Source organism: Ambystoma mexicanum, chromosome 3q, assembly GCF_040938575.1.
Source record: "Ambystoma mexicanum isolate Mex_15411 chromosome 3q, UKY_AmexF1_1, whole genome shotgun sequence".
Lineage (NCBI taxonomy): Eukaryota > Metazoa > Chordata > Amphibia > Caudata > Ambystomatidae > Ambystoma > Ambystoma mexicanum.
In genome coordinates this window covers 1,077,502,482-1,077,515,707 of record NC_090926.1, presented here as the reverse complement: position 1 = coordinate 1,077,515,707, position 13,226 = coordinate 1,077,502,482, and positions in this window count along the sequence as shown.

Genomic DNA, 13,226 nt, shown 5'->3' with positions numbered 1-13,226 from the left:
TGGTGACACAAAAAAGAACTCGCAAAGTGAACAGAATCACGAACCACGAAATACAGACTGTGAAAGAATTTATGTCCTTTAATATTGAGACGATAACGATGATGATTACAGCAGTATGCAGAGTTCAGAATCAGATACATGGTCAGAGGAAGACGCAATGTATGGTTGATGCGTTTGGCTTACGGCCAAGAGGAGGGTTTGTTAGTCCAGAAAATACCCTACCATAGCATAGACGGTATATTATATTGGCCGAAAACCAACTGCATCATATGTCTAGCATTGTCAGTACAGAGTCGTCAGCAAAACCATAGAGCGTCCATTTTGTAACAATAGAATTCGCCATTTTGTAATTTTGCTTTGCCTTGCTCTTCTGTCATAATGCTTTGCTAAAAATGAATTCTATTTTGTTCTGCTCATGCACAGAGCAAGGCCACAAGTTACATGTTGAGAGACTAGCCCAGACAGCCCAGACAGCAATACACTGTTCTCCTCCCTCACAAGTCCTTGGAAGTAAGCAGAAAGGCATTTAATCACCAAGCAGGTGCCAGCTAGTCACGCTGAAATGGCAGAAACTATAGAAATAGACAATTAATAGCTTGAATTATACTCTCCTTCACGGCCCCCCTTTCCGGGCCCCTTTAGATCGAGCTGACCTCTAGCTCACAAATAGAAACCAAGAGATAGTAGGGCTTGGAATGTGTCCCTCCTACGAACACAGCTTGCTTTCAGAACAAGGACACTATGTTCTTGGTAACAAAGAATAGTGTCTGCACCTTTGCAGATTGCAACTGTTGCTGAATAAATGTCTTTAAAGCTGTCATATACGTCATAATTGTCAATCACCGATCCCTTGCTAAAGAAGATACATTATGGGCGGTTTAGGATGTGTCACGACTGATAATATGATGGTCTTTTTATATATATGTAACTGATGTAAAATGTTCGCTCTCTTGCGTCTCACAAGGTCGGGGTAACACACGTTGCGGGACGTGAGATCCGGTCGGCCGACAGACTATTTGCTTTGCAATAAACCCTAGATTTTGGGAATTGAACCTCGCGTCTGGCGTATCAGTTTGAGTGTGGTGATTGTGTCTTGTCTACGTGCACGAGGGTCCCCCAGGGGCCCGTCACTGCCTAACCTCTGTTATTAAAAAAGTGCTTTGTGTGTGCTCAACTGAACCCTTCACCACTTTCACACTCTAAGCTTATCTGCTCACTGACACTACTTGATAGTGCCTGCTAGACGTTAGTGTCTTCTGTGTTCACCAGAATTGTGTGGCCTCTCAGAATCTGTCCACAGGGCCGAGGCATAGTAGAGGAAGTGTGCTGCAAGTGCAGTAGGCACTTCAGGTTGTGGCGTTTTGCTGCCTTCACCTGTGCTTGGATTCATAAGTCACCCCACCCACTCTGAGGACATTAAACCATCAGCGAAGTCCAGAGGAAGTGTTGTGCGGTGCAAGTGCACTCAGCAGTCAGCAGCAGCAGCTTCCATTCTATTCTTCTTGTGCTGCTCGCGGTACCTTAATCTCTGGGGCCTGTATCGGGGTGGTAATACTAACAACAAAAGCATTGCCTCAGGTTCATTAATTGAGGCTCTTAATCTTGATCCCACCCCGAATTCTCTCAAATCTAAAGTCACTCGAGGGAAAATCACAGCCTAGTGAATAGTAGTACCAAAGATCTACCGATCGACAACAATTTGCTCCTTGATTTATTTTATAGTTTGCAGCGAGAAGTTAATGGTGTGGATATTAATACTGGTCACAAAGTAAACTTCCACTTGCGAACCCACAAGAAGTCTTGGTAAAGAATTTGTCACTATCACCTAACTTAAATATCCTTGTGGATAGCAACTAAGAGCACTAATCCAAGTTTAACATCTAGACCTCACCGCCTGGAAATAGCAGCCAATTGCTGTGTGAAGTCGCTGGTTTCATGCTGCACATCAATATGGACAGGGCACATTGAAAACAATGCACGATAGGCACGAATTGAAGCTTTTATTGCTTTTTATTCCTTAACTAAGCAGAGACACTCATCCAAATGAAGAGAACATAGTGGAAATAGGCACAAATTCAGAACACGCTCAAGCCAAATCAACTGGGACCAGAAACAATGGGGCTTTTGTAGTGAACCAACTCGCCTCAATGGAAGTTTATTAGAATGTGAGATGGTCACAGATGTAGACGTAGATCATAACATTGCATCTGCGTTTTTGTGACGAATCCAAACTTCTGCCCCCTGCGTAATATCTAAATGTGCTAAAAAGAAACACAGAGCACGAAGGCCCAAAAATAATAACTAAAGCGAAACAGAAGAGTATTTCCAACAGGCATAACAACAAGCCAGACTGTCTAATAATTCTTGACTTTGTCAGATACTCATTATTGGAAATTGAGGATGATCAATACGAGTTAAGACTAGCAAGAAGAAGCGTGCGAAAAAAGAAAGCAAAGAAATAGAAGAAAGAAATCTTTTCCGCTGGACAATTTGTGGTAAAACCAAAGAGCTCGAAAAGAGAAGCAGGAGATGCTATTTCGCCGGTCCAGCTTGAGGTAGAGTTATTGAATAACATCAGACCACATGACGGGACTATTGACACAAACATCTCTGGTACTATTGAACAAATTCACATACAAAATGGATGTTCGTCTCATGAAGCTGATATAATGTGCGTTGATCTACGCAGTGGTCGCCTTGGACCCTTATGTGTTCAGTGTTACTGAAGTTCTTACGACTGAAGAAAGCTTGCCTTTGAACAGAATGTTTATTTTGGATTTGTTGGACACAATCCCATTGTTAAGGGTCATCATGTCCAAGGACTTGGACTTTATTGAGTTCTTGAGAGACAGCAAATCTAATTATACTGGGTTCCTCTGTTTTACCATGCAAATCATTGACTTTTTCATGGGCTACGTAGGCATTTATTTTATTTATTTATTTGTTTATAGCAAGGTTCTTGAGAATGGGTAATGCATTTAGCAAGGAGCCATATAACAGGACATTTAACGGTTCAGAGTTTCCCAGATCCTTTCAAAATATCAAGATTACGCGCGATGAGCTGGGTCAGTGTGATACCATTGGGAAGTTGGAAAATAAAGTGAAAAAAGTCAGTGCTACCGAGATGCGCAGTACTTGTGATCGGTTACAACGCTCTCACACAATAGTCAAGGGAGTGTGTAGCCAATTAAAATTCGTCCTCAGTATTTTGTTTTGGAATTCAAGAGGACACACCCATTTTATTTATATGGCTGAGGATTCTGAGATCTTGAAAAGTTGTGACATAGTCCTTTTACAGGAAACCTGGCTTAACGTTGATGCTGATATTGATGGCTATCATATCATTAGTAGAAGGGCAAGGAAGGGTCCTAAAGGATGCCCTAACAGTTGTTATATTGCTGGAATAAACAATTCTTATTATTTTATTGAAAATAAATCTGTTAAAGGAAATCATTATGTCATATGCGGAGTAGCAACGATCTGCATCAAAAATAAGTCACTTCCTTGCTTTACTGGTAGTAAATGTATTTGATCCACCGTGGAATGGGTGGTAGATACATCGATTCCATCTTAAGATTTTTAACTGAGATCATTACGGATTGGACTTGGGAGAACTGTGAAACTAAGGTTATTATTATATGTGTAGATCTGAACACATATTGTGACTTGGTAGAATACAAATAATATGGCGCTAGAAAAACTAAACCTGACAATATGGGTAGAGGCAGATCTTCTAATCAATTGATTCAGGGACTGAAATGGTCTAGTTTCATGTCTAGTTGCAGTGTAGTAAATTCTAGCTCTCAATATATAGTGGAGAAGATCAGCAGCCCCGCATGGCGAAGTAGGTTAACGGCCAGCACGATTGACTATATGTACACACGCCAGTCAGTTCAGCAGGTAACAAATTCATTTAAGGTTCAGTTTAATGACCACTGGGATCATGCAACACTGACCTTTGCTCTAGATTTAGGAATGGCCCAAGCCAAAGAATGTCTATGTGGTGTATATGAGATAGTTTTGAAGGGAACCTGCATACCGTGGGATGAAGGAAGCACTAAACAATGTAATGATTATTTGATTGATTGATGTTCATCCAGTGTGGTAAGTTCACTTGTTCATCTGTAACACACAGTTTACAATAAAAGAAACAATCCATATTAACAGTGACTTACAGACCATAACACCATCAAAAGAGGAAGGTGCGTATCTTGGCTGACAGGGAGCAAGCGGAGAATAGAGATGGGCCACTGGTCTTAATGGTTTGGAGTGTTTTATCTGTATGTTCTGTTGGAGATTAGAAAATAAAGATGTCATACATAATATATGGGCTAAAGTACCCTCTACCATACGTTATACGGATATTGCAAGTCACTGAGAAGTTGTGTGACCAAATAGATGAACGAAGCCGAAGGATGAGTTCCTTTATAAGGTCATGAAACTCCAAGGTGACATTCAATATCCTTTGTATGTATGATAGGGGGTATTTTATTCCTTATGACATGGCCACACACTGGGCCTCATTACGAACCGCCAGGATACTGGCAAGTGCTATTTCCGTTTCCGGCATTCGTTCTGACGGCATTGCCGCCGGATTACGAGTGATGGCGTGACAGTGTAATTCCACATTCAAGGAGTCCCATAGGACTCCATGGGGGGATTTGCCATCATTACCGGCACCACCGGCAATTCTGTAATCAGCCGGTCCGGTAGAGTGCCGGTATACGTGTAAACCAGCACTGTAAAACCGGACCAGCAGACTCATAATGAGGCCGACTGGCATTTCCTTAAATACCTCGTCTTTTGCATGATATAATGTAATAGAGCTTCCATTTGCTGATCCAAATATATAGAATAATTTTGGATTTTAAAAATGCTAATGTGAAGCTCCTAATGTGTTGCAGAAAAATAGTTCAAGCAGTTTAATAAAATGCATGAAAAATGTTTTCATTTTGTGCTTTAAAATAAGCAATAACATGCCGATTCTTGCTCAAATGTTTTAAACTCCAGCAGTGAACAAAATTGCACATTGTACCATAAAAAGTAGCTTGTCAATTAATGGCTGTAAAGTGACACAGGAAATGATTCTGCAAGCAAGGAATTTGAAAAGCTTTTCACAGCTTTAATGAAGTGCCACAGGGAAAGCTGAATTTTTCTCTGCTGGCTCAAGCAGCGCAAATTGTGATGTAAAGTAATGTAATATCGCTTTTGTATAGCGCCTATTCCCATTGGTATGTCCTCACAAGCGCTGTAGGTGTGTTACCTCTGAGGACCGAAATCCGTGCAATGGGAGATTCGTCAGAGGAGTATAGAATGTGTGTATACATTTTAGCCAATACGAATGTTGGCAGGGGTGGCCAAGTCCCTGCTAGAAACCCATGTCGAGCTGGCTTGTGGATGGGCGCTGTGAGTTCATAGGGAGAGTATCCGAATCCAGGAGACTGATTATTTGTCTAGCTAGACTGAATTTCTGTTGTGGGACCTAGCTGTATTCTACTGGCAGAGGTGTTGTGCGATGCGTCTTCAGGTATCTTGTGATTGCAAATGAGTGGGGATGAGTGTGATATGTACCCGAGTGTCCTGGCACATTTCTTGTTTAGTTTGTTTCTGTCTTGTGTTCTGCTGGAGTCCTTTTTCTGCATTGTTCAGTACTTTATTTGAGGGTCTCATTGCTGCCCCCGCCCATTTAACAGGTGGTTAAATTAGCACAGGAAGCGGGATGGGTTGGTTAAGTTGCTGGGAGAAGAGCCAAGTGTTGAGAGCCTTCCGGAAGGCAAGGTGATCCTCTAAGCAGCAGACACTATGGGGAAACGCGTTCCAAATTGTGAGAGCCTGGACGGAAAAGGAGGACCCCCCCTTTTCTGGTTGATTTGAAGGGAGGGTGACAACTTATGATGTTATGTTATTTTGCATTTATATAGCGCTCTATATATCATTGCTATGAGCTTAAAGCGCTGGTAGGTTGAATGCCCTCAGGGACCGTAGTCCAGGTCAGTTGAGAGAGTAAGGTGTCGTGCTTGGGTGCACCAATTATGTGGGCAGCTGATGCAATTGCCTAGTGGTAGCTGCAGTCTAGCATTAGGAGTGGTATTTGATATCAGTTGAATGTGTGCAGTCAGGAGGATGGAAACCAATACTGGGTTCTGGCTGCGTTAAGCATGTGTAGGACGCTTATGTGTGCAGCTAGGCCGGTATTCGTGGGATGTAGCTGCATTTTGTTAGAATGATGAGGCGTTCGTGGAGTAATTTTCGTATGTGAGCAGCTAGGCGAAAACTGATCGAGGGGTGTAGCTGCACTCTAATTGTGTGTTGGTGTAGAGTAGAGAGTAAGCATAGTGATATGGGAGGTGAGTGTTTGGAGCGAGGAGCTCGCTATTCCGGATTTCAAGCGCGCGTTTGCTTAGTAGTGGCTTATGAGTGTATTCAGTGGTGTCATTGCTTGGGATACCGTTAAGCATTTGTCATCGGGTTGCAGGTCTTTGTAGCCACAAATGGGCATAGTCGGTGTTATGGAAAGAGCCAGGTTTTAGAGCTTTACGAAAGGACATATAGTCTTGGGTGTGTCGAATATATGGGGGAAGTGAGTTCCACAGAGTTGGGCCCAAAGTTGAGAAGGCGGATCCTCCGATCCTGTCAGAGTTAGAGGTTGGAATCACTAGAAGGAGGGCAGTGCTTAATCTTAGGGTGCAAGATGGGAGGTAGGGTTTTATCTTCTCTTGTAGGTACATTGGGCCGGTCTTGTGCACTGCTCGTTGAGTGATGCATACGGTCTTGAAGGTGGCGCTTCGTCTGACTGGGAGCCAGTGGAGGGTTCGGAGAGAGGGTGAGATGTGGTCTCTGTGTCCCAGGGCGAGGAGCAGTTTTGCAGCAGCGCTTTGGGCTCTTTGGAGTTTGTTGAGTTGGTATGCCGGTGCTCCCAGGTATAGGGAGTTGGCATAGTCCAGTCTCGACATCAGAATAGACATAACTGCAGCAAGTCTGTTGTGGTAGGAGAGGTAGGGAAAATGCGTCTGAGAAGTTTGAGGGGGTAGTGACAGCATTTTGACACATTGTTGATCTGACGGGAGAGGGTTAGGCCTGAGTCCATAGTGCAGCCTAGGTTTTTGACTATATCACAGGGGCGGGGAGGTGGGCTGAGGGAAGGGGGCCATGGGAGCATATGTGGGAGAAGGGCAGTATTGCTGCACACCATGATTTAGGTTTTTTCAGGGTTCAGAAGGAGGTGGTTTTTTGCCATCCATCGGTCAATATCAGGGAGACAAGCTTCAAGGTCAGGATGAGGGTTGTTGCTTATGTTGGGGATTCTTGGGAAATTTTGTGTATCAGCGTAGTTGTAACCGGAGAGGTTGTGCCTGCGGATGATTCCTGGTAGAGTGGTCGGATAGACGTTGAACAGGAGAGCAGGTAGGCATGCGTCTTGGGGTACTCCAGTGTTCACCGAGTGAGCAGTTGAGACAAAGGGGGAGAGGAAAGTTATTTGTTTCCTATTGCAGAGGAAGGAGGCAATCCATTTCAGAGCGGTGCCACAGATTCCTATGGAGTGGAGACGGTCAAGGAGGATTGTATGGATAACCGTGGCAAAGGCTACAGAGAGATTGAGGAGAATCAGTGCTGCGCAGCCCTCAGAGTATGCAGTGACCTTGAGATCGCCCCAGATCGAGATCAGAGTGGTTTCTGTTCCATGTCATGGTCAGAAGCCTGATTGTGCGAGGTCGAGGAGATTGTTGGATTCTACGATGGAGTTCAGCTGGGAGTATGCAGTCTGGTGAATGAGTTTCACAAGAAGTCTGGTGTTGGAGATTGGTCTGTAATTCTTGGGTTCAAGGGTTGCCTTTTTTAGAAGTGGCTTGACATGCGCTATTTTGAAGGCGTCAGGGAAGATGCCAAAGGTGAGGGAGTCGTTTAGTATGGCTCTCGCATGTTCTCCTGCGCAGGTAGAGGAGAATATTTCTTTCAGGCCAGAGGCGGGGCAGGGGACGAGGGGCAACCTGGAGGGTTTGCTGGCTGATAGTAGGTCAAGGAACTCGTCTTTGAAGATGGGTTTGAAGGAGTCAAAAATAGGTAAAGTGGGCGTCGGGCAGTGGGATCAGGAGGGATCGGTGAAGGGAAGGAGGAGAGCAAGGACAGTTTGGTGTTAAGGGTTGCCATCCTATCAAGTGCAGTGTTGAAGAAATGTAGGGAGAGGGAGTTGCAGAGAGATTGTATGGGGGTGGATTGGGCAGAGGCGCATGTAGGTTTCACGAATTCTGATATGATCATGTGGAGAGTTTTGCTGCGGTTGCCACAGTTAAGAATTTGTTTATTGTAATAGGCTTTTTTGCCTTTCGGATATCGGATTTGTAATTACGGTGGTGCAGGGGGAACATGGATCTGCTGAGATCGGTTTTAGATGCTTGCCATTTGCGTTAAATAGAGTTATTTTGTTTTTTGACATTCCTTAGGTGGGGCGAGAACCATTTAGGGGTGGTCCTTTGAGTGAGAGTTCAGGGCGCAAGGGGGTGAGAGGAATTCGTGATTCATTAAGCCAGGAGTCGAAGTAAGTGATGTTTAAGGGTCTATCACAGGGCAGCATAGCTGCAGAACAGAGAAGCAGGTCTTAGGCTAGGTCAGGGAGGACCTTGACTTTGTTCCAGTATTTGAGATCAGGGATGGGGGCTGGGCGAGCTGTAGGAGGAGGGGCAGGTGTGTGGATAGAGAAAGGGATGGCAAAGTGGTCGGTCCAGATGAGCGGTTTGGGATTGGATATATAAACCAGGTCCCGGGAGTTGCATCAAGGGTGTGTCCTCCTGAGTGGGATGGACCAGTGGTATGATGGGAGAGGTTGAGTGCATCAAGACTGTCAACCGCCGGATGAGTCATGGGGTTGTTGGGTTTATCAAAGCAGATATTGAAATCTCCCAGGAGTTTAAGAGAAGGGTGATTTACCAGAATGGTGGCTATTGAGTCACAGAGATTGTTGGCGAAATGTCTGTGGTATCCAGGTGGCCTGTAGATGAGTAGGAAGCTGTGGGTCAAGGTCGATGGTAGCGAGAGTTTTATCAGAAGGGATTCACAGGAGGCATTGGATGTCTGGGATTTTACGAGTGAGATGGAGAAATGGGGTTTGAAGAGGTTTGCCACTCCCCACCTCTGGAGGGTCTGTTGTGGGTGATAAGAGAGTAGCCAGGGGGGAAGGCTTCATGCGCTACTGGGGCAAAGTCGTCAGAGAACCAGGTTTCGGTGATAAAAATGAGGTCGGGATTGTCAGAGGATTGAAGGTCAAAGATGCTGTGTCTATCTTTTGCTACGGAGCAGGCATTAAAAAGGATGCATGTGACTTTGTGAGGGGAGGTGGTTTTCGTGATGCTCATTGCAGGGTGAGCTTGGTGGACATGGGTGCCCGATGGGGGTGTGGGTGTGGTAGGATCGTTCAGGCTGGTTGAGACCAGTTGAGGTGGGGTTCGGGAGGCTGGATGCCTGTGGACTTTGAGTGTCGGGTGAGAGAGTTACATCGATGGGGGCGGGAAGAGTAGGCAGGTGGAGGTGGGAATTTGAGAGACATGGGGTGGGTCACGGGGGTTGGGAGGGTGTCGAGAGTCATCTGAGGTGTGGGGGTTTAGGCAGGTAGTTTTTGGATTGAGTCTAGCGGGCGCTGGGGGTTTAGGAGTAATGGGTGAGAAGTCAAGAGCAAGGGGGTGGAAACTGGGAGAGTGGAGTGTCTGAGGGTAAGGGAGGGAGAGGCAGGGAGGTTGGACTGAAGCAGAAGTGGTGAGGTGTGGAGGATCGAGGGAGAGGACCAGTCGTAATTCCGGCATTTTGTGGGTTTGGTGACTTAGGAGTGTGAGAGAGGGTGGAGGGGTCAGAGGGAGAGGGAAAAGAGGCTACCGTTCTAGCAGAGAAGGGAAGGGATATGAAGGTGGGGTATGTTGACGGGTGTCGAGTAAGGTTAAGGGGAGGGAGAGGGCAGCATGGGAGGTAGGTTGAGAGGGTGGGGAGTTCCCCAGAGGGCCAAGGGGAAGGGAGAGGGCAGTATGGGAGATAGGTTGAGAGGGTGGGGAGTTCCTCAGTGGGCACAAGGATGGTGTGGTACTGAAGGTGGGTTCGCACTGTTTGGGGCGCCAGAGAGCTCCCCTGGATTGTGAATTCTATAATGCCCATGGTGTATGGGCAGGGGTATGAGGTTGTTCTCAATAGGTGCCAGAGGGAAAGAGGATGTTGATGTGTTTGGGAGGGTTGAGGTGTGGGGGTTGAGCGTTTGAGGTGGGAGGAGTTTGGCGCCCTACTTTGCTCCTTTGATCTTAGAGTTGGACGAGGGATGGTGGTAGGAGAGTGGGTGGGCGACGTCTGGGTGTATTGTTGTACGGGGGTCGTGATTTGCGACTAGACGGGGGATAAAATAGGGGGTTGTGAGGTTGGGTGCTAGAGTGCGGTTTACGCACCGCAAGGGGTGAGTTATGGGGGGGCACAGGCAAGTAAAGTACAGTTATATCTCAGTGGGCACTCTCTAGATGTGAGTCAAAGTAACGAGAGCAATTTCTAAGTGAGCAGCACAGGTAAATAGATCACAGCAGCGCAGGCAGGTAAAGCACAGTAATATCTCAGTGTGCACCCTCTAGGTGGGAGTCAAAGTAACGTGTTCCAAATTGTGAGAGCCTGGACGGAAAAGGCGGACCCCCTATTCTGGTCCATTTGAAGGGGGGGTGACAAGGAGGAGTGCAGTGCCTGATCTCAGGTTGGGTATGTGCGGGGTAAACTTGTGTTGTAGGTATTCTGGGCCTGTCTTGTTCAGAGCACGGTGGGTGATGCACATAGCTTTGAAAGCGGATCACTGCACGACAGGGAGCCAGTGGAGGACACAGAAGACGAGCATGATGTGCTCTCTTGAGCCGCGGGCTAGGAGTTGAGAAGCAGGGGCACCCAGGTATAGGGAGCTAGCAAAGTCTAGGCGAGAGAGGACGATAGTCATGATTGCAGTGACTCTATGAGGGTAGAAGAGGTAAGGAAGAATGCGAAGGTGTAGGTAGCACTAGTTAGACACAGAGATGATGTGGTGTGAAAGTGTCAGATCTGCGGCCATATTACATCCCAGGTTCTTTACTGAGTTGGAAGCAGCTGGAGGAGGACCTAGGGAGGACGGCCACGGGGTGGTTGTGCATGTCACAACTGAAGCATAATAACCAATTAGAGAGCAGTTGTGATGTCATTTTCTTATTACAGGTCAGTTGTGATGTCCCAACTAGCCTGCAATAAGAACATTATTTACAGGCTTTTATATGTATATTGCAGGTTGCCATTTATTATATGAGCCTCCACGCTTGATATGACATTGTATATGGTCTACATATATGTGAAAAACGACAGAGAAGCCTTGCTGATGAAGGCCTAAGATACGTGTACTGGTTGGAAAGCATCAGCGCAAGGGTCAATCATTTTGCAATCAACAGCCTTGAACGCGACTGCTAGGCAGAGGCGTAGCCAGGAGTGTCTAGCAAGTGGGTCCTGAAGCTAGTGTAGCTGGGCCCACCGCAGTGACATTAACATGTGTAAATGCCCACACAGGGCTGCTGAGCAAGCAATTACAGATTGTTGGTGCGCCTTGCCCGCTCAGGCCCTACCCTTATACGCCTCTGCTGCTAGGTGGAGGACGATAAAGACCCAGGTAAGACCGTGGTATCTTGCCGCCAGGACCTCTCACCTGATGACTGAGGGTGAGGGGCATAGAGGGGTGTGAGAATCGAGCTGTGCAGGAAACTGGTAAGTGATTAGGGGCTTCAAGCGCCCTAGCCATACTGGGGACAGCTCAGCCAGGTTAAGGTACATTGTAAATGGTATGTGTTGCTATCTTATAGTTTGTGTTTCGTTATAATGCGCTATGTTAATGTATGCCATGCGTTATTTGTATGACACTCATGCGCCCAAAGGCTCCTTTCAATATCTGTAGCTCTGTTTCAAAATCAAGGATACAGAGATGGAGCAGTTAAATTGATTTATTGTAATTAGCTCACGCATTCCAAATAACTTTATTTGTACATGCTGTATGTTAGTGATATGAACATACGCGTTCCATATTTGAAAGGTACAGCCGAATACGTACCAACCTTTAGCTCCCGTTCTCAAATCCCTCGAAGGCTTTACATGTCTGACGACCTCCTTGGCACAATTTCTGCTATTAGTTATAAATCAGAGGGAGCCAGGCCTCAGCTGTCGCGGTATTTGCTCGAGGATTCCGAACAGCCGGTTAGCGCCCAAGTCTGCCAAATGAACCAACTGTCCCCTCAGCACGTGACCTAAAGTAGCCAATAAAATGCGTATTCGCAAGCGGCGGGCCTGCCTCCCCTGAGGTCACCTGAGAGCTGGCGCACGTTCTTCGCACTGAAGAGATTTCATCCACACAGCAGCCGTCTTTCCTTTCCCTTATGCCAGTGCTAGTTGCACGAAATATCATTTTCTCTGCCCATATATTCAGGGGTTTATATATTCAGTGGTAAAATAGAATAAAAACACACTGCTGTGGCTGCAGCAGTAAAGCAAGATGAAAAATGAAAGTGTATAAATTTACGCCTTGCTTTACCGCTCCAGGAGCTATTCTTACCATTGGCGGCTGGTGAATTTTTCAACTGGAGGGGAGTAAATATTTGTTCCAGATATGCCACAGCGACCGAGTGTAGCAAGGGAGCCTGTACCAATCAGAAGTGGTTCTAGGGGATCTCCCCCGAAATTTTATTTTTAAACAATGGGTTAAAATAGCGCATTTTAGAGAACCCCAAAATTTGGGTAAATAGCCAAACAGTTTGCTATTGGGTTTATTAGTAATTCATGAAAAAATCCAATAGATGCAAGTCACTAACATTGCACAGGAGCAAACGTATTTTCATGATGCCTTTTCCCACAATATGTGCCAGTATAAAACATGTTCACACTGGTTGTGCCCATACATTTCCATGCTGACAGCACCATTATACCCTAGTATTCCCATATAAGAACATGCTCATGTTTGCTTTTTGCATAATGCCAGTAATAATACTATAAGAAAACATGTCCATGTTTGTTCTGCCAATATATGGCAGCATCCCCACGTGAGAACATCCTCCAGTTGGCTTTACTATTAAAAATGCCTGCCAAATTATGACAACATATCCAAACTGGCTGCACTAAAATGCCAGTCGAGCTACATAATAACAATTATAATGCAGGCTTTGTCAGAGATGCCCAAAACAAAATGTCAGTAAGAAATGGCTAGACTTGCA